We start from the raw sequence: 27,204 nt of genomic DNA, 5'->3' as shown, positions 1-27,204 counted from the left end.
AGAAGCAGTAGACCAAATATCTGAAAGGAAATCAGTTTCAGCTAGAAAGACTATAAGGTAAAAATCACAGGGCAGCAGTGTCCTTGTTATGCTCAAAAGTCTTTCCACTTGAAGAACTTTAACAAGCTGAAAAAAAAAAAAAAGACAAGTTCAGAAGGGATCATAGGCTCAAATCTGTACAACAAAAATTCTTTCAGTCGTGACATGATCTGAATAACATTTTCAAAGAAATAGTGTAATGATCAATTGTATGCTACAATGTTGCAACACTCACTTAGTCTCAGTTGTCCAAACCATGGTTCATTTGCATTCCTGAGAACTCTACTCAGAATTCTGCTCACATTGGCACACATCCTGGCAGAACAGTACCAGTGCCCATAACAATGAGAAGAAGATTCTTCAAGCACCTACCAGTCATTAGAATTTTATGTTATTACTTATTTGATCAATTTACACTATATAACTTGCAATTCATATTCCTTTTTGACACTGTTCTACTTAAACTATGTGATCATTTACGTTTGAGGTTATAGAAAGGGAAATATAAACTCCAGTTCATGTTGAAAACAACCAGACATAGAGGATAGTGCTCTTTACTACAATTTCTCTGGCTCTTATAATCAGAAGTCATTTTGTGTGTGACATGTGAGAAGATTTTATTATCTATGAGAAGACAGAATTTGTTGAGAGATGATCATGACAGACAAATTTTCAAAGAAGAAACAACAGTTTCTTGATGAAAGACTTTATATCCTGTGCATTGTAAAGGATAACAGAGATTGGGTGGTTTTAAAGTACAAAAATGATGGCAAAATTGGGCTTTAGCTCTTGTGTCATTTGCTGCAGGTTTTTCTCATAAACAGATCAAAATAGGTAAGATTTTAGATTATTGGGTCTTGAGACTAGAGTACTCTAGTACTGGATAGTCCTAGCTGTTGTAAAATTATTTATAGAACTTCATTGTATTAAATTTTCTTCACTTTTACACATGTAAACGTATTTCAAAAGTTTTCACTTTATGGAATGGAAAAGAATCATGTGAATCTGTTCTCTTATGGTAATATTATAGAAGAACATAATATTACCAAAATCTATAATGAAATGGAAAGTAAAATCAAACACACACACACACACACACACATATATATATATATATATTCACCCAAATTAGTTATTTTTTATTAGGATAATGTATCCATAACATACTAATAAGGGGGTAAAAAGGTTAGGAAGGGTATAAGCAGTATACAAAGACATGGTTCCAAGCAAACTTTATCTTTCCTCCTAATGAAGAAACAAAAACACAAGCAAAATATACTGAGTTTTTTCTTTGAAATTTTCATATATATGAATAACAAACATTCTGATTATTATATTTGCTCTCTAATCTTTCTCCCATCTCTATCACTTAACATTCTTCCTGTAAGTTCTTCCATATCTATGACTTTTTTTTTCTTGAGACCTACTCAGTTTAATATGAATTATTTGTATGACCATAGGTTTAGGACTATTCATTTTGCTTAATGTGCTTCTCAGTTGGGTACACAACTGAAAACAACTCATGAACCCTGATAATTTGTTAGTAGTTCAGCAGGAATGATAGGATAATGAAAACTTCTGTCAATCGGTGACGGTATGTTGATAGGTACTCTTCTGTGAGCAACCATTGAAGGCAACCATATCTGCCTTAGGGTCATGACATCATTAGCTGTGCCATGTGCACAATACAACATTACAGAATACTTCTTCCTACGTTATATATTCTATATTCTCTCTGCCTCCTCTTTCATTATGTTTCCCGAGTCTTCTTTTTTAATATATGTATTTTTATTAGGTATTTTCTTCATTTACATTTCAAATGCTATCCTCAAATTCCCCCATACACCCCCTACTCCCCTACCCACCCACTCCCACTTCTTAACCCTGGCGTTCCCCTGTAGTGGGGCATATAAACTTTGCAATACCAGGGTCCTCTCTTCCCAAAGATGGCCGACTAGGCCATCTTCTGCTACATATGAAGCTAGAGACACAAGCTCTGGGAGTACTGGTTAGGTCATATTGTTGTTCGACCTATAGGGTTGCAGACCCCTTTAGCTTCTTGAGTACTTTCTCTAGCTCCTGTTTCCTGAGTTTTGAAGGAACTGGTATATGTCCAGTTTGGTAGAACTGGACACTTACCAATCATTTATTATCTGCTTTTTCACTAATATTGACAGTAAATAAAGGCTTCTGATTAAAACTGGGTTCAATAAAAATATTTAAAGGACAGTTTGACACTATTGCAATCTTAATAATAGTATTATGTTCACATGTATGGTTTAAGACATCACCATCTATAAGTTGTTAACTGGATTTCTTTGCCAAGTATGAGTTCCATCTTATAAAATGGGCCACAAACAAATCAGAGAGTGATTGATGTTGTGGGACACAATTCCCATAGATACTCTCTTCAAATATACTACCGATCACTTAAAAAATAGTCAAACTTTATGAATCAATGAATCTATTGGGGAGAATTGCTGAAGTATGAATGATGGTCTAGAGTAGCATGGGTGACTCAAAAGCAGGTGAACCACCCAAAGCTCAAAATGTTATAAGTGATGAAGAAAGCTAGGACATTGAGACTCGTAGGACTTTCAGGATGTGTGGTAAGTCAAAGATTCTTTTCTCCTCACTAGTCATATCTGCTTATACAACCTTAGGGAGGGAGTGGCTTTCTGAATGCCATGCAGTTTTAGAGATTTACTGAGACTTGTAAGGCTCTCTTTCAAACCTTCTAAGTTTTAAGTATCTTCTCTCCTGGATACAATGGTTCATTTCTAAGGGTATGGCTACACAATGCTTGCCAATGCCCATAACATTTGGGTCATGATTCTATCAGTAACTACATCTTTTTAAAGAGATAATATTACAGATCAAGGGGTTTACAAATGGGTAAAATCCTTGACGCGTTCTCTCCCCGAGCCAGCCAGAAAGTAAGTTCCAGCACTGTGAAAGCTAAGCAGAAGGAAAGAAACTTATATATTTCTTCTAATCCATTGCAACATATCCTGCTATAATAGTGTGTTTGGTTTCAGCAACAGGATCTTATCCTCTTCCTGTATTTGGAAATCAAGATACATGCCCTGAGACTATGCAATTTTGGACCTTTATGACTTTCTGAAGAAATACCTCATACCTGATTCTGATCTTATTCTAATCTTAGAGGGAAATTTAAAATGTGAATTTTATTAAAGAGTTATGCAAACGGCTGGGAACAACAAAGAGAAACGTTTGTATTTCTGTGATATTAGCTGATGTTGTTCTTTGTAAATATGTAACTCATACACCTCTGCTGATTTATGCTTTAATATGTCTATGCTAATACATCTGTTGGTAAGTCCTTTTAGCATCACAGACTGTTGTTGAGAAAATTAATCAATAGGTAAATGATAATGTCATCTTCAACAGACAAAGATTATATAACAAAGATTATATATGGGAAATATATAACTTTTCATAAAAGAAAATGCAATGAAGAATAAAATGCTAATCTGGTATTTCTTATTTTCTTCATAGCTTATATCTTTACATGAGAATTTAACCTGCTAGACTGTGTGTCAATATAGTGACTTTCATATATAAGTAATGTCACCAAAATCACTAGAATATTTTGAAGCAACATATATTGAAAATTTTAAAATTGTTTTATAGTTCAATCTAATAATGTCACTTTTAGTATCACAGACCTTATTTTTTTTAGGCATCAAAATAATTTATAATAGTAAAATGTATCTTCTGAAGCTAAAAGTAATATGCATTCAATAAGTTTTGAAATCTATATGGAATATTAAACATGATAGAAATAGAAAAATATCTTATGAAGTCCACTATGAAAGGAAATTGTGAAAAGTTCCTGATTAGACAGAAACTGTTCCATCTCCAAGGGAGAATACTCAGAGTAGCTGTGCCTTCATAGAATGAATGGGATATTGTTCCTTCTGTTTCTATTTTGTGGAATAGTTTGAAGAGTATTGGTATTAGGTCTTTTTTGAAGGTCTGTTAGAATTCTGCAATAAACCCTATGGTCTTGGGCTATTTATAGTTCAGAGACTTTTAATGACTACTTCAATTTCTTTAGAAGTTATGGGAATGTTTACATAGTTTATCTCATACTGACTTAACTTTGGCATTTGAAATCTGTCTAGAAAATTGCCATTTCACCGAGATTTTTCAGTTTTGTTGAATATAGGCTTTTGTAGTAGGATCTGATTATGTTTTTGAATTTCTTCAATTTCTGTTGTTATATCTCCCTTTTCATTTCTGATTTTGCTGAATTGAATACTGTCTCTGTGTCCTCAGGGTAGTTTGGCTAAAGGTTTATCTATCTTTTGGATTTTCTCGAGGAATCAGCTCCTGGTTTGGTTGATTAGTTGGATAATTCTTTCTGTTTCTACTTGGTTGATTTCAGCACTGAGTTTGATTATTTCCTGCCATCTACTCCTCTCGGGTGTACTTTTTTCTTTTTGTTCTAGAGCTTTCTGGTGTGCTGTTAAGCTGGTAGTTTATGATTTTTCCAGTATCTTTTTGGAGGCACAAAGAGCTGAGTTTTCCTACTTTCAGTGCATCACATACGTTTGGGTATGCTGTGCCTGCATTTTCATTAAATCTTTAAAATGTCTTTAATTACTTTCTTTATTTCTTCCTTGAACAAGTACTCTTGGAGTAGGGAATTGTTCAGCTTTCATGTGTATGTGGGCTTTCTGTTGTTTTTGTTGCTACTGAAGACCAGTCTTAGTCTGCGATGATCTGATAGGATGCAAGTGATTATGTCAATCTTCTTTTATCTGTTGAAGCCTGTTTTGTGACTGATTATATGGTCAATTTTGGAAAAGGTACCAATAGGTGCTGAGAAGAAGGTAAATTCTTTTATTTTAGGATTAAATTTTCTAAAGATATCTGTTAAATGCTTTTGGTCACCTTGGTAGGTTTTTCATTTGATGAGTATGAAGTGTCTGATCTTTACTTTTTTGATAAGCTTTGGTTGAAAGTCGAATTTATTCAGTATTAGGATGGCTACTCCAGCTTATTTCTTGGAACCATTTGCTAGGAAATTATTTTCCAGCCTTTTACTCTGAGTTAGTGTCTTTCTTTGACACTTAGGTACGTTTACTGTATGCAGCACAATGTTGGGTCCTGATTATGTATCCACTCTGTTATTTTATATCTATTTATTGGGAAATTGAGTTCATTGAATTTACAAGATATTAATGAACAGTGTGATTGTTGCTGCCTGTTATATTTGATTTTACTTTAATGTTTGTGTGGCTATCTTCTTTTGGGTTTGCTGAAAGAAGACTACTTTCTTGCTTTTTCTAGAGTGTAGTTTCCCTCCTTTTATTTCTCATTTTTTATTAGATATTTTCTATCCCGAAAGTCCCATATACCCTCCCCATGCCCTCCTCCCCTACCCAGCAACTCCCACTTCTTGGCCCTGGTGTTCCCCTGTAATAGGGTATATAAAGTTTGCAAGACCAAGAGGACTCTCTTCCCAATGATGGCCAACTAGGCCATCTTCTGCTACATATGCAGCTAGAGACATGAGCCTTGGGAATACTGGTTAGTTCGTATTGTTGTTCCACCTATAGGGTTGCAGACCCCTTCAGCTCCTAGGGTACTTTCTCTAGCTTGTGCATTTATTTATACAATCCAGAACCTGGAAAGAACCCAGATGTCCCTCATCAGAGAAATTGATACAGAAAATGTGGTTCATTTACACAATGGAGTACTACTTAGCTATTAAAAACAATGAATTTATGAAATTCTTGTGCAAATGGATGTATCTGGAGGATATCATCCTGAGTGATGTAACCCAATCACAAACGAGTCACTTGATATGCACTCACTGATAAGCGGATATTAGCCCCAAAACTTAGAATACCCAAGATACAATTTGCAAAACACAAAAAAATCAAGAAGATATGAGACCAACATGTGGATACTTCATTCCTCCTAGGATAGGGAACAAAATACCCATAGAAGGAGTTACAGAGACAAAGTTTGGAGCTAAGATGAAAGGATAAACCATCCAGAGATTATTCTACCCGGTGATCCATCCCATAATCAACCACCAAATACAGACACTATTGCACATGCCAGCAAGATTTTGCTGAAAGGACCCTGATATAGCTGTCTCTTGTGAGGCTATGCCAGTGCCTGGCAAATACAGAAGTGGATGCTCACAGTCATTTATTGGGGTCTTCTTTCCCTCCTTGTGTTGGTGTTTTCCATCTATTATACTTTGTAGTGCTGGATTTGTGGAAAGATATTGTGTAAATTTGTCTTTGTCATGAAATATCTTGGTTTCTCCATCTATGGCAACTGAGTGTTTCGTTGGGCACAGTAGTGTAGACTGGCATTTGTGTTCTCTTAGGGTCTGTATGATATGTGCCCAGGATCTTCTGTCTTTCATAGTCTCTGTTGGGAAGTCTGGTGTAATTCTGATAGGTCTGCCTCTATATGTTACTTGACCATTTTTCTTACTGCTTTTAATATACTTTCTTTGTTTTGTGCATTCTGTGTTTTGATTATTATGTGACAGGAGGAATTTCTTTTCTGCATCAGTCTAATTGGAGTTCTGTAGTCTTCTTGTATATGTATGGACATCTATTTCTTTACATTAGGAAAGTTATCTTCTATAATTTTGTTGAAGATATTTACTGACCCTTTAGTATAGGAATCTTTACTCTCTTCTATACCTATTATTCTTAGGTTTGTTCTTCTCATTGTGTCCTGTATTCCCTGGATGTTTTGGTTTAGGAGATTTTTGCATATTGCATTTTCATTGTCTGTTGTGCCAATGTTTTCTATGGTATCTTCTGTACCTGAGATTCTCTCTTCTATCACTTGCATCTGTTGATGATGCTTGAATCTTTTACTCCTGATCTCTTTCATAGGTTTTCTACCTCCAGAGTTGTCTACCGTTGTGATTTCTTTATTGTTTCTACTTCCATTTTTATATCTTGGGTGGTTTTGTTCATCTGTTTTGTTGTATTTTCCTGTAGTTCTTTAAGGGGTTTTTCTGTTTCCTCTTTAAGGGCTTCACGCTGTTTACCTGTGTTCTCCTGTATTTCTTTAAAGGAGTTATTTATATTCTTCTTAAAGTCCTCTATCATCATCATGAGATGTGATTTTAAATCAGAGTCTTGCTTTTCTGGTTTGTTGGGGTATCCAGGACTCACTCTGCTTGGAGAACTGGGTTCTAATTATGCCATGTAGCCTTGGTTTCTGTTGCTTATGTTCTTGACCTTGCCTCTTGCCATCTTGTTATCTCTTGTGTTAGCTGGTTTTGCTGTCTTTGACTGTGGCTTATTCCTCCTGCAAGCCTGTGTTTCAGTGTTCTTGGAAGACCAGTTTTTTTCTGGAAGGAATTGGGGTGTGGAGGCCTGTGGCTCTGTGGTACAGATCAAAACCAGAAGGATCCTTTCTCTACCTGTTCTTTGGTTCCAGTGTCCTCATGGCTCTGGGCATGTTCTTCTTGGGCCAGGAAATTGAGTAGGATTGGTGGTCTGACATGTGCTCACAGGTGTGTTGGCACTCCTGGGAGACCAGATCTCTCCTGGTGATATTTGGGTATGGAGTATTGTGGAACTGTATCAGCTCTTAAAAATAAACTTAAAAAATGTTTTGAAGAAAATGCTGAGTGCTTTAGTATTTCCCAATGCAACATGTCTTTTCCTCTGCTTATCTACTATCCACCAGCAATGAGACATAATTTTGAGTAGAAGTTTTCAAGTTTGTTTTATAAATCAGTCATTAAAATCATTGTTTCTTCTATTTAACTGCATTAAATAAAAATTTAGTATTTGTTCACTTTCTAAATATTATGCTACAGTCAGTAAAGTTGTGAACTCACAAATATGCTATAGAAATCCTAGGGAATTTTACAAACTTGTGAGAATGCAAGAATATACATCATCACTCAACATCAATTTCCCTAAAGTTTTCTCCTGATTTTCTCTGAAATCATTAAGAGAGTTGTAGTCATTAGTTAGATTGTACTTTTATTTTCTCCATATAATTGCTTAAATGTCACTTAAGATTTGCTTAAGGGTAAGATCAAATGAAGTAATTGGTTTTCCAGTTTTCCTGATGACCCACGTCTGAAAACTTCAAATCTATGCAAATGCAGTATTTATAACAAATTATTTTAGGCAAGTACCTTCTGAATGAGATGCAATGAGTTTCAGCCTTTAGGAATCTTAAGCTATTAGGAAGTCTGGCATAGCAATAATAAAATACAAACACTTATATTCAAATCTTATTTCTGATGCTGCTAAATGGGAATGTACAACTTAACATAATAGGCAATTTAGCATATAAATGTGTCCCATAAAAGCAAGATGCTGGCAGTTCAAAACAATAAATGTTAACCTTCGGGCAAGTTGTTATTGAGGTGTTAAAGGCCCCTGAAATCTTAATGAACTCGTTTATACTAAGAATTTCTGGTGGTAAGTATGCTGCCTACCCTAATACACTCTTTACTTCTCATGCCCAACTACAAAGGAGACACTCAATAAATGTAGGCCTGAAAAAACAGGCTTTTCCTTTTACTTTTTCGGTATAAGTTTTAATTTGAACTGTTTCTGAACTTTCATAATGTGTTTCTCCTTGTTCTTTGCACTACCTCTTCAAGTATATAGTAGTGGCTCTCTGATCTTTAAAATCAAGGGGAAGAATTAAGTGACTATTTAGGCTATATGATCCATTTTCAATAAAAGTAAGCATATCTTCACATTTTCATAATACAACTAATATCCAATGAAAAAATGGTTTTCTATTCCAATTAAATGAATAGAGATCTTGGCTACACTTACCTAAGGGAATCCTGGTTTTACAACTACTTTTGCAGAAGTTAAACTCTTTTTTTTTTTCACAACTGGCTTAATTGAAGGGCAATCCAGTTGAAAATAGGTTAAAGAAATTCTATTATTAAATAATCTCCAGAAGAAATCATACTATGAAGGCAAAATCTGAAAACTACAAGTTTTTCATAACATCAAGTAAAACAGTCAAGTCTCTGTAGTCTTTCACACTTTTCTTTTTTAGTTACAAACCAAATTTGTTTATTAGATATTATCTTTATATACATTTCAAATGCTATTCCGAAAGTTCCCTATACCCTCTCCCCACCCTGCTCCCCTACCCACCCACTCCCGCTTCTTGGCCCTGGCAGTTTAATCAGTACTGCCTTGTCAGACTTATGTTATACTTCTTTAAAGTCTTGGGCACACAATTTCCTTTCTTAAGATTTTTAATAATCCTTTCTTCACTTTAAACCAGTACCTCTTTGTCTGTCTCCTCATAATTTATGAGTTTAGGTATTATATTTGTGATGAAGATGTTGCACAATTGTAGAGGATTTATGTAGAACATTAAAAGTACTCAGGTTAATCCTTGGCACTAAAAACTGTAAAAGTTAAGCAGTGCCTCTCCCTTCCCCCAACAAAAATAAAATCAAATTGTAGATTATCTACCATTTTCAGGCTGACTTTCATTGGTTCCTTTATTCATCTTCCATTCAAAAAAATTTGTATTTCATTTATCTCCAGAGTTTGTAAGTCATCCTTTTGAAGTGACTCTCAAATCCATTGTGGTATTCCTCCCTCACTGTTTCAGTATTGCATATTATTTTTAATTAATTGAAACTTTGGATAGATTACAATGTTTTTTTTTTTGGTATTTTTATGTGTTTTAATTAATCTGTATGTCTCTGTGTACATCTTTACATGTACCACCCATATGCAACTGCCCAGTAAAGGCAGAAAAGTACGTTCAATGCTCTGGAAAAGGAGCTATAGGTAGTTGTGTGTTACCTGATATGGGTTCCAGGAAACAAATCTAGATATTCTGCAAGAGGAGGAATTGCTCTAAACTATGAGACTATTCTCTAGTCCTCATACTTAGAATATTTTTCTTCCAAAATTTAGTATATCATCATTCCTTTACTGCTTTCCTTTCTAATTTAAACTTTGTGTTATACAGAAGAGTTGAAATCACTGAAAATTTAGTAAAAAGAAAAATGCAGTGATCTTATATGCAGTTATTTCTATGTCATTTATTATTGTTGCTTTCAAGTTTCCTAGATACATATAACTTATTTGAAGAAATGTACTCCTAATTCTCTCCTGTCAAATTTTTCCTCTATCCCTTTCCCATTTTTTTCCTTCCCAAACTCATGTGATGAATTTTTAAAAACACATTGAGTCATGCTCATTTCAGTAGCCCATATACTAAAATTGGAACGATACAGAGACGATTAGCATGGCCCCTGCACAAGGATGACACACACATTCATGAAGTGTTCCATATTTTTAGAATCTAGAGAGAGTATATACCAGAAGCCTGACAGCACACCTAGAAGCTCTAGAATGAAAGGAAGCAAATTCACCTAAGAAAAGAAGAAGGCAGGAAATAATCAAACTTAGGGCTGAAATCAACCAAGTGGAAACAAAAAGAATTATTCAAAGAATCAACCAAACCAGGAAGTGGTTCTTTGAGAAAATCAACAAAATAGATAAACCCTTAGCCAGACTAACTAGAGGGCACAGGGACAATATCCTAATTAACAAAATCAGAAATGAAAAAGGAGACCTAACAACAGATCCTGAGGAAATCCAAAATATCATCAGATCCTACTACAAAAACACATTGATTCTAGTTAGTGTGGCCTGTATGTGTATAGGTGTAGGGCCACCTATTCTATCAATCCACCATTATTTTATCATGATCTTTTTGCATTGTTGTAGAGGAAATTTAACCCATCAATATTGCTGTGCTTGCAAGAGATCACATCCAAAGTATTTCTAGGTCTGTGTGATCTCTCTCGATTGACACACTTTTAATCACTGTAGCTGGAACACAGCTATATCCTTAGTACACACCTTCAACACCAAACAATGAAGTTACAGTTAGTTTGTAAAAGAAAGCTGCCATGTTTGAAAATGAAGTCTAAGGGAGAGTCAGACAAAGTGAAAATTCAAAGAAAGATTTGATAGAATGAGTCAGAAATAGGATAAGACTAACTCTCATTAGAACAAACAGGAAAGAGGCAATACTTAATAACAACACAGAGTAATTGAGGAATTCAAATGAATACAGTTCAGGTAAATTCAGGCAATGCAGTGAATTTGAATTTAGTTCTTTGTAGTTAAGAACAACTCAGTTGAATCCAGTTGAGTTCATTTCAGTTCTGCTAGTGGAATTCAGAGACAGTTTTTCAGAAACAAAGCAATTCAGTATGAGGCCAAAAGAAGCCAGTTTGAACCAGTCATCTTGGAGAGGAGTTTTGAGCAAGAACAACTAAGTTGAATCAGTCAACTAGAGTTCATAAAGATCTAGAAAGGGTCATCTTATTCAGATATAATTCTGTGAGCTGAAACATATTAGGTATATGTTAGCAAAAGTTGCATGAAAGCTGAAACCTTCAAGATTAGATTGTATGGAAGCTAGAATTTTCTAGCCATTGACCTAGAGATTTTTGAATAGAAAAACTCTGAGCTCAGCCCAAGCCATGTATTTGTAAGGCTTGAGTATGCCTGTCATCCATTCATCTGAAAAAATGCAAATGAAATGTACACATTGGGATGAAGTAGTATGAAATAGATGTCATATTTACAGATTAGCAACCTGTAGTCTTTTATTCTCTGCATGTTGGCTAGTTGTTGGTCTCTGTATTAGCTCTCTACTTCAAATTTCTCTGATGAGGGTTGAAAGAGTTCTATTCATTGTGTGTAAACAGAAAAAATTAGGGGGCAATATGCTATTATGTCCTTTCATCATAAAATATTATTATAATTCCTCTCAGGGCCGGTGATCAATCCAGTTACTAGTTTGGGGCAATTACCCATACCAGGAATGTGTTCTGTCATAGCATTAATATTATTTTTAAGAATGGTTCTAAAACTCACCCAAATCTTTTTTCCCCAAATTGTCATCTCTAAGTTTTAAATTAACAGTTTCTATGCTATATAACATTATGTTAAAGATATTTTCCCAAAAAAATCTCAAAAAGCTCATGATTTTCGCACAGTAATGCCATACATAGAAATTATTTTAGATAACTTTAAAAAAGAATTAATTTTAATTGCAGTATTACGTAAGCAGCTGACATGCACTAATGATCACATCTTTCATGATATATATCATAAATTTCCTTCCAAAACCTGGCATTTGAGAAAATGATGCAATTGGGAGTTGGTGGAAACTTTATGAGATAGAACTTAATGGAAAAAAAATGAGGTCACTGAATGTACCCTAGGATGAGAGACTGATATCTTGTACCCCACCCCAACACATTGCTCACTTCCTAACTATCATGAGAATAACACACCTTTAATGGTACTGATGAATGTAAATGGCAATTATAAGGCAAGATAAACTTCCCTTAATTTCATGTTGCTTATTTCACATGTATTGTCAAAAAAATTAATACTCTCAGAAATTTGGACTATACTACAAGTATATTTATGATTTTTAAATGGCCTTATTTTCATAGCAACACTACACTCTTAATATTAGCAGTTTAAAGACAAATTTTATGTTTTTATTAATTAGGTATTTTCTTCATTTACATTTCAAATGCTATCCCAAAAGTCCCCCATACCCTCCCCTCCTCCCCTACCTACCCACTCCCACTTCTTGGCCCTGGCATTCCCCTATACTGAGGCATATAAAGTTTGCAAGACCAAGGGGTCTCTCTTCCCAATGATGGCCTACTAGGCCATCTTCTGCTACATATGCAGCTAGAGACAAAGCTCTGGGGAGTACTGGTTAGTTCATATTGTTATTCCACCTACAGGTTTGCAGACCCCTTTATCTCCTTGGGTTACTTTCTCTAGCTCCTCCATTGGGGGCCCTGTGTTCTATCAAATAGCTGACTGTGAGCATCCACTTCTGTGTTTTCCAGGCCAGGGCATAGCCACACAAGAGACAGCTATATCAGGGTCCTTTCAGCAAAATCTTGCTGGCTTATGCAGTGGTGTCAGCATTTGGAGGCTGATTATGGGATGGATCACCAGGTGTGGAAGTCTCTAGATGGTCTCAGCTCCAAACTTTGTCTCTGTAACTCCTTCCATGGGAGTTTTGTTCCCAATTCTAAGAAGGGGCAAAGTGTCCACACTTTGGTCTTTGTTCTTCTTGAGTTTCATGTGTTTTGCAACTTGTATCTTGGGTATTCTAAGTTTCTGGGTTAATATCCACTTACCAGTGAGTACATATTTTAGCCTCCCATAAGCCTGAAGCAGGCTTAGCCAGAACTTGACCTTGCTGCCACTAAGGAGATTATCTAGGGTGGAGCTTTCCTCCCTATATCACTCTATTGTTCTGCCACTGCTGTTTTTCTTCTTCTTCAAGATACTGCTACCTGCTGAGAGGCCCTGGAGCTATTCTGGAGACTACACCCTATCCTGCACATCATCACTTGCAGATGTTTCCAGGCTCCCAGGATAAAATCGCAGGAATGGACTTTCCCCACTCTTTTATAAAGCGTGTCTGCCATTAAAATTTTGAACCTTGAGCAGACTAGTTGTGTTGATTCCATTATTTCTCAACCTGCCTAGGCTCCCTCTTTTCTTCCAGATTCTAAGATGCCTTCCAAGCTCAAACCCAGACATGTGAGCCACTGGCTGGCCCCGTCAACATTCATATGTGTTCTTTTGTGATTGGGTTACCTCACTCAGGATGATATCCCCCAGGTCCATCCATTTGCCTAGGAAAATTCATTCGTTTTATAGCTGAGTAGTACTCTATTGTGTAAATGTACCACATTTTCTGTATCCATTCCTCTGTTGAGTGACATCTGGGTTCTTTACAGCTTCTGGCTTTTTAAAATAAGGCTGCTATAAACATAGTGGATCATGTGTCCTTATTACCAGTTGGAACATCTTCTGGATATATGCCCAGAAGAGATATTGTGGGATCCTCCGGTAGTACTATGTCCAATTTTCTTAGGAACCTCCAGACTGATTTCCAGAGTGGTTGTACAAGCTTGCAATTCCACCAAAAGTGGAAAAGTGTTCTTCTTTCTCCACATTCTCACCAGCATCTGCTCTCACCTGAATTTTTGATCTTAGCAATTCTGACTGGTGTGAGGTGGAATCTCAGGGTTGTTTTGATTTGCATTTCCCTGATGATTAAGGATGCTGAATATTTTTTCAGGTGCTTATCAGCCATTCTGTATTCCTCGGGGGAGAATTCTTTGTTTAGCTCTGAGCCCCATTTTTTAATGGTGTTAATGGATTTTCTGGAGACCACCTCTTTGAGCTCTTTATATATATATATATTGGATATTAGTCCCCTCTCTGACTTAGGATTGGTAAAGATCCTTTCTCAATCTGTTTGTGGCCTTTTTGTCTTATTGACAGTGTCTTTTATCTTACAGAAACTTTGCAATTTTATGAGGTCCCATGTGTTGATTCGATCTTATAGCACAAGCCATTGCTGTTCTATTCAGGAATTTTTCACCTCTGCCCATATCTTCGAGGCTTTTCCCCACTTTCTCCTCTATAAGTTTCACTGTCTCTGGTGTTATATGGAATTTCTTGATCCCCTTAGATTTGACTTTAGTACAAGGAGATAGGAATGGATCAATTCGCATTCTTCTACATGATAACCGCTAGTTGTGCCAGCACCATTTGTTGAAAATGCTGTCTTTTTTTTTTTTCCCTCACTGGATGGTTTTAGCTCCCTTGTCAAAGATCAAGTGACCATAGGTGTGTGGGTTCATTTCTGGGTCTTCAATTCTATTCCATTGGTCTACTTGTCTGTCACTATAACAGTACCATGCAGTTTTTATCACAATTGCTCTGAAGTACAGTTTTAGGTCAGGCATGGTGATTCCACTTGAGGTTCTTTTATCACTGAGAAGATTTTTTGATATACTAGGTTTTTTCTTATTCCAGATGAATTTGCAAATTCCCCTTTCTAATTCATTGAAGAATTGAGTTGGAATGTTTACAAAGTATCTTTGATATTATATTTAAAATTATTGCTTAAAGACTTACTTTTATTTTATGAACTCTTTTGAATTACTTTAAATTTGAAATTTAATAATCTATCCCTAAGCAGTTGTGTCCTATATTAATTTTTTGTTTTGTTTTTTGTTTGTTTGTTTTTTGTTTTTGCTTTTTTTGTTTGTTTGTTTGTTGTTTTTGTTTTTTTGTGTTTTTTTGTTTTTATTTTTTTGAGACAGGGTTTCTCTGTCCAGGCCTGGCTGTCCTGGAACTCACTTTGTAGACCAGGCTGGCCTCAAACTCAGAAATCTGCCTGCATCTGCCTCCTGAGTGCTGGGATTAAAGGCATGCACCACCAGGCCTGGCTCTATATTAAATAATTTTAATTAATTCATTCAGCAAGTAAGTAAGTATTTGATGATATAGATTTCACTTCTAAAAATATATTTCTCTTTTGTGGTTATTTAGATCATGTTTAGTGCTCCTCAGTTTGATTGAGGTTTTTATTAGCATTCCATACAATTTATCTAATTAGAGTATATAATTTAATGGCTTTTGATACTGTCAGAATTTGTAATACTACATATTCTTATTTCCATAATCTTTTATAAATGTATAACTCATTTTAGATCTCTAATTATTTCATCCACAGCAGACATAAGTAACCATTAATACTTTCTTTACACATGGATTATACTATATGTTACCTTGGGGATTAAATTCATTTAGAATAAGTTTTCTGTGACTCTTCTTAAGATCAGCACATATCACTATTTCTTTCTTCTTAGTTGTAAAATGATACAACTTGAATAGATACATAACATTTTGGTCACCCATCTATTTACTAATGGGCAACTGAAGTTTCTTCCACTATTTTGGTGATTATTAATTTTAAAAATATTTATGTATAATTTTCCATTAGACTATAATTTATATTTCTCTTGCATGCATTCACGTAGTATAAATAGGCAACTGTATACTAATTAGTTTTGTAGTACGGATAAGATCCATTACTTTGTCTATAATAGTGTAGTAGTGTATTACTAATCCCTACTGTAGGGCCCAGTTTTCTCAAATAGCTATACTATTTTACTTTTATATCAAAAGGTTTTATGGAAGTTTAAAGTTTTCTCATTTACTTATCAAGCATTTTATATTATATCTAAATTATAAATAAATATATATATAAATGATATTATATATATATGTATATAAATGATAGCTCACTGTGTCTTTAGTTTTCATAATGTAAATCTCTATTTAGACTTGCTGCTTTTCCATGCTTATAATTGGCTTTGGAGTATCTCCATTTGAGTGATTTAAATATGAATATTTTTTGTATATTCAATGGTTCTGGTATGATTTTCTAACTGCTATGAAGGTCACATATCTTGTTCAATGTTGACACCTTTATGCAGATTATATTACATTTGTATTTTGCTGTTACTATTAAAATGGAAGTTTAATTTTGAAGAATTCCAATTTATCTGTTTATAGTAGAATTATCCATAGTAGGAACAAACAAATTCTCACTAGTAAGGATAGACATTCAACAATATGTATATACTTTGTAAGTATCTGCTTTTTAAATAATTTCTTTCTTCTTAAGAATTTTACACACACACACACACACACACACAGATCTTTCCCTGAAATTTTCTCCTACAACTCAATGAGTAACCCTCTTTGCATTTTACCCACCAACTAGATATCTGTTTTATTTTTTGTTTTTGCTGTTGTTTTTATTACCATGTAACTACAATTAGAGCTGCTATGCATGCATGCTACCCATTAGAGCGTAAGAACCTTCTAGGGACCACATTTCTGAAAACAAACAAACAAACAAACAGACAAAAGTAGCACTTGTTTTCCAGTAGCCATCAATTATAAATTGTTCCATATCTAGGAATTGAGATTCATCAGACCCCTTCCTATGTCATGCTGTAGGTAATCACAGCTTCTGTACGTTTATTAGTGTCATAATCTCTTCATGTACAGAAAATATTTTTCAGCACTCTTTGTCACTCTTCCAATATTATGCTGACCCAAAAAAATTCTTATTAACATGATAAAGTTTAAAAATGACTCAATTATTAATTATTAATGATGAGAGGCTTGAAATGACAATGCTTATTTTCATCATTTTTTTGTTTTTAACAAAGTGAAAGTTCTAATGTGTTTTCATTCTGAAACTGATTATCAAGACACTGATTCTCTATGTCTTGTTTATATTGTCTGTTTATTTTATTTTTCCCAGTAATTTACATTTTATTTACATTACATCCAAATTATACCCCATTCCTCCTCTCTTCCCCCTCCTCCCCTTAAAAACCCTCCACCCTTTGCCCCTTATTTTCTCATCAGCAAAGGGGCACCCTCTTGAGAACCACCCTACCCTGAGACATCTGATTTCAGCAAGATTCAGATCATCTTCTGCCTCTGTTACCAGGCAGTCCAGGTAGGGGGAAGGGAGTTCTGATGGCAGGGAACAGAGACCAAGACAGCCCCAGTTCCTTTTGGAAAGTATTCTACATGAAGACTAAGCTGCATATCTGCTTCAAATATGTAAGGAACCTAGGTCCAGCCCCTGCATGTTTCTGGCTTAATGGCTATGTCTGCGACCCTCATGTGCCCATGTTAGTTGACTCTATAGTTCTTCTTGTCATATCCTCAACCCCTCTAGCCAGCACAATTCTATGTCCCACTCTTCTACAAGACTCTTTGAGTTCCATCTGATGTCTGGTTGTCAGTGTGCTCTTGGGTATAGTGTTGGTGAAGATCTTTCCCTAATTTGTAGGTTGCTGATTTATCTGGTTGACTGTCTCCTTTGCCTTATAGTAGGTTTTTCAGTTTCATGAAGTCCCATTTCTCAATAGTGTATCTTATAACATGAACAATTGGTGTTCTGTTCAGGAATATATATATATATATATATATATATATATATATATCATAGCTTTAACTTTGTAATTTTGTAAGTAAGTGGTACAATTCTATGGCCTAAGACTCATACATACCTATTTTTTTGTCACCAGCTACAAAGATTCTGGCATACATTCATACTTCATACCTACTCACCTCATATATGACACTTTCCTTTCAATATTTTTTTTTTATTTTCAGGTACCTATTTCACTCTAACTTGTCACATATTTATTTATATACGTGTCTCTGATATTCAAGCATAAATATGTCTGAGGGGATGGATCTCAAAGTCATACTAATTTGCAAAGTCTTTCATAAAAATTCCTCTTTTATTTTTTATTTCTTTATTGGTAGAATATACTAAACCAGTGTCTACATCCCCACAATGATTTTTTAAAAAATTAATTTTATTTTGCTTAGCTTCCTTTTCCAGAACCATGTTTGGTAGTAGTAGTTGTTTAAAGAGTTACTCACTCTAATTACCATTTAGAATAGGAGTGTTGATATTATTGATTTCCCATGTCTATTTGAAAAAAAAAAAACATTAATTACCACTCTCTCCAATAAGTAGGTCTAATACAAAAGTCTAACTACCGATTACTGAATCATATAAGTGGTTGTTTTCTGTATTTAGTTGAAAGAAGCATTTTATTAAAGCTGTAGTTATCTAAAGGATATATGACAAAACAGTGAATTAATTAGTGATTTTACAATTGAATTTTCCTTAAGAGAAATGTCATTATTTGTTATCCTGGATTATTTTATGTCTCTTTGTGTTCATGGGTTTATACATGTGTATAAATGCTATTGTTCAAAATAAAACCATCTGAAAGAAAATTTTTGTATATAAGGAAAATTATATGAGAAGAGTTTTACTTAATGATATGATCTGTAAGGCCCTTTTTGTTGTTAAAATATTAAGCCTCTGTTAAAAAATATGTTTCTCATTTTAGGGTATGGTATTGAAGGACAAGATGATACAAGTAAAGAAAATTTACAAGAAAAAAATTGACAAAATTCTTTCAATTATTGTATTGTAACATTTAAACAACTGAAAATATAACAAAAGAAACAATATTATTAACAAAAATGTTTATGGATTTTTTCCAAACATAAATAAATGAAATAGTGTTAGGCAATAGGGCTCATGCTGATAGCTAGAAGGGAGTAACAGAGTGTAATATACTTGGAAAAATAATAACAGTCCTAAATGATGGATGGCAGTAATTTAATCATCACTGCCATTTTTTTTTACTTGCAAAATAATGTCTTGGTTAAATCATTCATAACCTATTATTTATACCTTTACTTCAGAGACTGAGGACTATATACAACAAATGAATTTGTTTTCACCATAGGGAAAACGTATTGTACCTCTCTGCCAATACTCCTCAAAAAACTTTTCGTGTCAAAACAATTTGACAGCTGATATAAAAATTAAATCAATATGCAATAATCTTTCTTATGGTCCTTTAAAGACGCATGTAATTTCATGCTGTTAGCCTTAGGATCACAGTGCATAGAATCCAAATATAAGCACTTGGAGTGGCTTTCAATGTAATTTTGGATCCCTCACTTTCCTTATAATCCCACAACAACTCACAAATTCATTTCATAGGTCCTATCATGCATTAATAACCTAGTGGCGGGAGTTAAGAAAACTCTTCCTTTTACAACATCCATTGCTGGCAATAAATGTTCCCAAACCACTGAGGAAGTCACTATTATATAGTACATGACGACCTGGAACTTTTCCAAAAGCTTAAAAAAATAAAAATTAAAATATGGAATTATATTTGACATTTCCTGACACCTGCATTAATACTGTACAATAAAAGCAGTCAGTTGCCTGGACTGAACCAGCAATCAACATGAACCCAGAATGCACATAAGTAAAAATGCAGTAAAAGGAAATAGCCTCATTGCCTATAGGTCACTTCCAGTCAAAGGATAAAGTTCGAAGACTGAATGATCGAAGTGCTCATTTTTTCAGTAGGACTACCTTCTGCTACAGGGATGAGAAGAGTGGCATCAACAAGTATCATCATGATACCACCATTTTGTTTTCTTTGGATTCTTGTTACATGTTCACAAGTAGACAGAATTATCTGGTCGTCGTCTCTTCTCTTTGCAGCTGGAAAGCATGCTGATAATGCTGAGACAGACTGATTGCGCTGATATCTTAGGGGACAAGTCTTCTGTTAGAATGGATAAATCGTTGTGAGTCTAGCCTTTAACAGCTGAGCCATCTTGTTAAGATTATATGACCCAGTACAGGGGAATGCCAGGGCCAGGAGGCTGGAGTATGGAGGTTGGGGAGCAGAGTAGTGGGAGGGTATAGGGGACTTTCAGGATAGCATTTGAAATGTAAATGAAGAAAATATCTAATAAAAATAAAAAAATAAAGAATGGATGGATAAACAGATAATGACCATTGATATACACATGAAGATGAATGTGAACTTTTCACCAGTAAACATGACCTGAGGAGACTAAAAGGGTATGACTACTAAATTCAAACAAAAGTTGAATTTTTTCCCCTTCATATAAGCTTCCTGGTGAAACTTCCATGTCTAGGGTCCACTGCATAATTGATTTCATTTTTTTTTTAAGATTTATTTATTATATGTAAGTACACTGTAGCTGTCTTCAGACACTCCAGAAGAGGGCGCCAGATGGTTGTGAGCCACCATGTGGTTGCTGGGATTTGAACTCTGGACCTTCAGAAGAGCAGTCGGGTGCTCTTACCCACTGAGCCATCTCACCAGCCCCCATAATTGATTTATAAACCCTCTTTTCATTTAAAGTCATTCCTGGAGGTGGGTAATTCTTCAAAGCCAACAGTTCTTTTGGCAATTGTTTCTGCATTGACACCATGATGAAACCATCCAAGTCCTCTAAACTTAATGGAAAGAGTTGTTTGTTGGTGATTAACTGATATTATGCTTTAATTATTAAAAGTTTATGCAACTAGTAATGATATATATCTACTTATTAATATAATTAATACTATATGTATATACATACATATATATACATACATATTATACTATATGTATATATAGTAATAATTCACAACAATGTTTACCTTTGCCAAAAGCTTCTGTTGAAAAAGTACATTCTCAATTTCTTTATTATTATTATCAGTGAAATAATTCTTATCATGATTACGGATACCATTTATTGAATTTAACTGACCTATAGACACTGTGTTAACACATAAGAAAATTATTTCATTTATTTCTTAGAGAAATCTTTCTAAAAGGACATTACGAAAATCAGGTTATGAAGCATGACCCAAGTCAAATAGTGTAATGTACCAAAGGCAAGAATAGAAACAAGCATGTCTTTGTTAAATATATTTATATTATTTTTCTATTATATCTAGGAATTATTAGTTTGCAATAACATTAAACACATGGAAAAACATGATATATCCAGAAAGCAAAACAAAGAAAAAAAATATATAGACTTTTTTAAAACTATTGATAACTGGTGTGACTTAGGACTCAAAAAGGAATAATAATTCAAGGGTATAAACAAGACATTTTTTGTTGTACCTGAAAACAAGAACTTTACAAAAGACATTTAAAGGCTGAATTTGGCTTATTTGCATTTTCTTGAGTTTAAGAACCTGTTTTCTTTACTATTGCAAATGTCTTACTCATCAGTGTCATTATTATGCAAATCCAAATTTGACCTATTTTTCTATCCCTGAAAAACATGTTCTTAGTATTTTTTTCCTCACACTATGACAAATTTATTCATAACCACTTGAAGTGTTACCAACCCCAGGGCCTCTGCATGCTAATATAAATCAAAGTGTGATGCCACAAGGTAAATTATGGAATTTCAAACATAAGCCTCCTTTTAGCAATAGTATTCTTTCTGCCCCTTGAATTGAATCTTTCAAGTGTGTAACTTGAAAGTTAACTTACAAGACTCATTCATTTATTACAGATATAGTATCTTCTGTTGTTCTTGATTTCTTTGTCCTGTGACTTGCAAAGGTTTTTCACATTGGAACATTAGAAATTAATTCTTCCATTCCTTATATCATGTGATCTATGCCATATCTACCGATATTGGCATCAAATGCTTTACTGCAGAGTTAGTGGACAAATATGAATTGTATGTATTCATTATTGATGAGTCTTTTTTATCACAGCTCATGAAAGATGCAGAAAAGATGCTAAAGAGACTGAGAATGACATGCAGAATAGTTTCATACATAACAGGCTTGGAAATTATGATCAGTTAGAAGGAAAGTAAAACTAGATCATTTGCTTTTACAGCATTCAAGACATTTTTAACTTATTTTCTTTAAAAAAAAGTTTGATATAACAATGTTTTAAGTATTCAATAATTCTAAACAAAAACAGAATAAACAGAAACAAAATGAAAAGTTTAGAATGAATTTAAATTCTTTAGCATTGTTGATAACTAGATTATCTCATCAGTTAAACATACTTACTTTTCACAGATAATATTATATTTATAAAAGTGGTAATATATATAATTACAAAATTAAGTATCAAAAGATTAGAAAAACCCATGGCTACAAGCAAATTCTCTTTACTATTACAGAGTTTGAACTATTCGTGTCAATCTTTGTCAGAACTGTGTCAGTGTTCTATAAATGGAAACCTAACTTTAATTGTTCAATTTGGCATTCTTGATTATATAGTCAATAAATATTTGAATATTCTATGTGTCATTGCCATATTTGCAACTGCATATATTAACAAGTACCAGGTTTTTTATTATATATCTCTGAAGTTCAAATAAAGCAGAAATTTAGTATAATAAGCAAAGATCTGAAAACTGCTAAAAATAATAGAAATATATATGCAAATAGAAAACAGAAAGTACAAGGTAATTACAAACAGGTTGTTGGAAGTTATGTGGCATGTTAAGCTGAATAAATTAATTTCATATAAAATATGATAACACAGAGAAGTACCATTTTTCCTTCTTAAAATGTGTAAGACCTGAGTCAGGCAATCCTCTTCCATTTACTAATTTGATTATAAGCCATTAGTTTCTCAGTCTCAATTAAAAATAAATTAAATTTGAATGTTTGTTCTTCAATCAAGCAAATATTTTCAAATCTCTATTCTTTCGAGTCATATATTAATTATAACACTAATTGAATGCACTAATGCATTTTAGGGAAACTTAAGTACCATTAAAATGCATGAATTAAAAGTCTCCATTTTCTATGTGAAAATTCACAAAGGTTAAATATGATTAGAAATAAACAAATTTGGCAATCTATCCTCACACTTACCTTTTGTATTTACAAATATTTTCCTAAAATCAAAATAAATTTATAAGAATTTGAATAATCTTATTTATTGAAAGTGACTCTGACCATAGATATCATCAAAATGACATAGTCTAGATTTTTTAATTAAATAGACAATCTGTTTTTTTTTTAATTTTATAAATTAGAATAACACAAAGTTGAAAGAGATTTTACTAAATCTTAGAGCTTGAAGTTCATGTTGGAAGGCTTTAAAGTATATACAAGCCCAACATTTTTGAAGAAAGAGGGAAAAGTACACATAATGAAACAGGTTTATGAAAATTCCTATTAGATCTATGTAGTAATGTCATTTAAACTGAAGCAGTTTGATACATATAACTTACTATGTCATAATTCAGAGTACGAATTTTATTTGCAAAGACCAAACAAGGAGGCTGTGAAAATCTGAATAAAACTATTCAGGAGTACAAGAATAGCACTTGATAGAAATGATTTTCAGGTAAGATTTGGCTGACACTGAGGCTTTTTCCTTAAAGAAATTATACTTCTTCGTTATTCTTCAGCATCTGAGTTTTCTGAAGGCAAAATGAAGAGTTTATTTCTTTTAAGAATTAAGTATTAAGTACTATGAATTGAAGGTTATATTACAAGTTGTATATAACTTTCAGTTTATGCTCTATAAATGGCATCACTCTTCTCAGCTTTCTTTAAAACTGATCATTCTTCTAATATAAAGTAGAAAACAACAACAACAACAAAAAGGATAAGGCTTGCTCTTCAATGTAACAGAACTAGCCAGGCTGTAAAGCATACCCCTTTAATCTCAGCACTAGGGAGGCAGAAGCAGGCAGATTTCTGAGTTCAAGGCCAGCCTGGTCTACAGAGTGAGTTCCAGGACAGTCAGGGCTATACAGAGAAACCCTGTCTCAAAAACACAAAAACAAACAAGCAAAAAAGTTACAAAACTTAAGTTTTATGAATTTGAATATATGATTGTTTAAAAGAAACACATTTTGATAATAAAATAATTTTAATTAATGATAAGAAAGATTCAAATTTGTAGGTGTGATTCAAATTTAAAGAAATAAAACTTAGCTTACCATAACTGTGCTGTGAGAGGCTGTACCCAGTGGCTGACTGAAACAGATACAGGGACCCACAGCCAAACACTCGATAGAGTGGAGGTAGTCTTATAGAAGACTTAGGGAAAGGATTGATAGCCCCTGACAGGATAGGAACCCCACAAGAAGACTAACAGTCAACTAACCTGGACCCTTGCACTATCAGAAACTGAACCGCCAACTAAAGAGCATGTAGGGGCTGAACCAACCCTCACCCCCACCCTAACTCCCACACAAATTTAGCAGATATTCAGCTTGGTCTTCATGTAGGTGAACCAAAAAATGGAGCCCAGATTCTCCCTAAATCTATTTCCTGCCTGTTGGTCATCTTCCTCTAACTGGTTGGTCTTGTCCTGGCCTCAGTGGGCAAAGATGTGCCTAGCCTTGCAGAGACTTCCACCCTCTCAGAGAAAGAGGGGAGAAGGAAGGAGGAGGAAGCATGTGATCGAGAATCTGGAGGAAGAGAATCTGGAGGAAGTAGTAAGAGGGCTGTAAAGTGAGTAAACAAATGAAAAAAGAAACAAAACATAATGTAATAGTTACTATATATTTCCTTTCGTCCTTGTCTCACATTTGACATTTAAGTACTTAATCCAGAGGACAAGTAATCAAAAGTATAATCATTGATTACTTAGTATATTTTGATTTTAATGATTACTAACTTGCTACTGGGTATGTTGTTTTATGAAATTTTAGGATATCTAGTTGACAAAGAAACATGAAATATGGTCCATGTATAATAGAATTTGACTTGACATAGGCATAAATTATATTTTTTAACAAATTCAAATTAGTAAACATAACCATTATCACCTATACTATGTTATTCATTATATCTCCAAAGCTCATTTATATTATGGCTAAAAGTTTGTATATATTATTCAAGAAATCTATATTTATCTAAACCTCTACTTATTAAGGATTGGTGTTCTTCACCATGCCTTTAAGAATTGAGATTTTTTGAGAAAACCTGGCCTAACTAGGGTCACACATCTTTTCCAGTCAGCGCCAGCACCAGGTCACCTGGGCGTGGAGTTGGCAGACACCCCCAAGGTCCTTAGAAGAGTCTCCACGTGATCTTAGGACCTCTGGTGAGTAGAACACAGCTTCTTTTCCAATCCAATCCCACGGGACCTGAGACAGCATTAGGGAAGCAGAACCCTAGAGGACAGCTTCTGAGACAGACACCTATTCGGACTCCAGACATCTAGAAACCTTCCCTGTCAGAGGAGAAAATCCACCCTGCCCGGGAGGGCTTTCCTGGAACACCAGGGGAACTCATCTTTGTTCCTGGATCCCTCCAAGACTAGTCTGCACAGGTGAGAGTGTGGACTACAGAAGTAAGACAGCTTCTGGGACAGGCACTGTTTCAGGCCATCATCTTCTGCTAGGAGGAAGGTCCGAACACCAGATATATGTGCACCTTCCCTTCAAGAGGAAAGCATGCCTACAGAAAGTGCTGTGACCACTGAAACTAAGGAGAGAGCTAGTCTCTCAGATCTGCTGATGGAGGCTAACATAATCACCTGAGGAACAAGCTCTAACCAGAGACAACTATAACAACTAACTCCAGAGAGTACCAGATATCAAAAGGCAAAGGGAATCTTACTAACAGAAACCAAGACCACTCACCATCATCAGAACCAGCACTCCCACCTCACACAATCCTGGGCACCCCAACACACCTGAAAAGCTAGACCTGGATTTAAAAGTATATCACCTGATGATAGTAGAGGACATCAAGAAGGACTTTAATAACTCACTTAAAGAAATGCAGGAGNTCAAGAAGGACTTTAATAACTCACTTAAAGAAATGCAGGAGAACATTGCTAAACAGGCAGAAGACAATAAAGAGGAAGCACAAAAATCCCTTAAAGAAATGCAGGAGAACATTGCTAAAGAGTTATAAGTCCTTAAAGAAAAACAGGAAAACACAACAAACAGGTAGAAGTCCTTAAAGAAAAACAGGAAAACACATCCAAACAGGTGATGGAAATGAACAAAACCATACAAGACATAAAAAGGGAAGTAGACACAATAAAGAAAACCCAAAGTGAGGCAACTCTGGAGATAGAAACCCTAGGAAAGAAATCTGGAACCATAGATGTGAGCATCAGCAACATAATACAAGAGGTGGAAGAGAGAATCTCAGGTACAGAAGATTCCATAGAGAACATGGACACAACAAAAACAGAAAATGCAAAATCCAAAAAGATCCTAACTCAAAACATCCAGGGAATCCAGGACACAATGAGAAAATCAAATCTATGGAAAATAGATTTGATTTGAAAATGATTTAAGTTGAAAATGAAGATTTTTAACTTAAAGGGCCAGCAAATATCTTCAAAAAATTTATAGAAAAAAAATTCCCAAACCTAAAGAAAGACATGCCCATGAGCATACAAGAAGCCTACAGAACTCCAAATAGACAGGACCAGAAAAGAAATCCCCCCGACACATAAAAAACAGAACAACAAATGCAATAAATAAAAAGATAGAATAGTAAAAGCAGTAAGGGGAAAAGGATAAGTAACATGTAAAGGCAGGCCTAACAGAATTACACCAGACATTTCACCAGAGACTATGAAAGCCAGAAGATCCTGGAAAGATATTATACAGACACTACGTGAACACAAATGACAGCCCAGGCTACTATATCAAGCCAAACTTTCGGTTACCATAGATGGAGAAACCAAAGTATTCCACAACAAAACAAAATTCACGATTATCTTTTCACAAATCCAGCCCTTCAAAGGATAATAACAGAAAAAAAAATAATAGAAGGATGGAAACCACGCCCTAGAAAAAGCAAGAAAATAATCCTTCAACAAACCTAAAAAAAAAGACACAATAACAGAATGCCAACTCTAACAACAAAAATAAAAGGAAGCAACAATTA

General features: G+C 34.5%; 1 non-coding gene and 1 pseudogene across 1 annotated transcript; one reads left to right on the top strand and one right to left on the bottom strand.

Moving 5' to 3' along the window:
• The first annotated feature begins 10,247 nt into the window (after nt 1-10,247).
• LOC115030256 lies at nt 10,248-10,354 on the top strand. Its single transcript, XR_003835848.1, has one exon. It is a non-coding gene; the product is annotated as a U6 spliceosomal RNA (small nuclear RNA).
• A 9,592-nt stretch (nt 10,355-19,946) lies between these two features.
• Nucleotides 19,947-20,792, bottom strand: LOC110287317 (annotated as a pseudogene).
• Between the last annotated feature and the right edge of the window lie 6,412 nt (nt 20,793-27,204).

Source organism: Mus caroli, chromosome X, assembly GCF_900094665.2.
Source record: "Mus caroli chromosome X, CAROLI_EIJ_v1.1, whole genome shotgun sequence".
NCBI lineage: Eukaryota > Metazoa > Chordata > Mammalia > Rodentia > Muridae > Mus > Mus caroli.
This window is presented reverse-complemented; position numbering and strand designations above follow the sequence as displayed.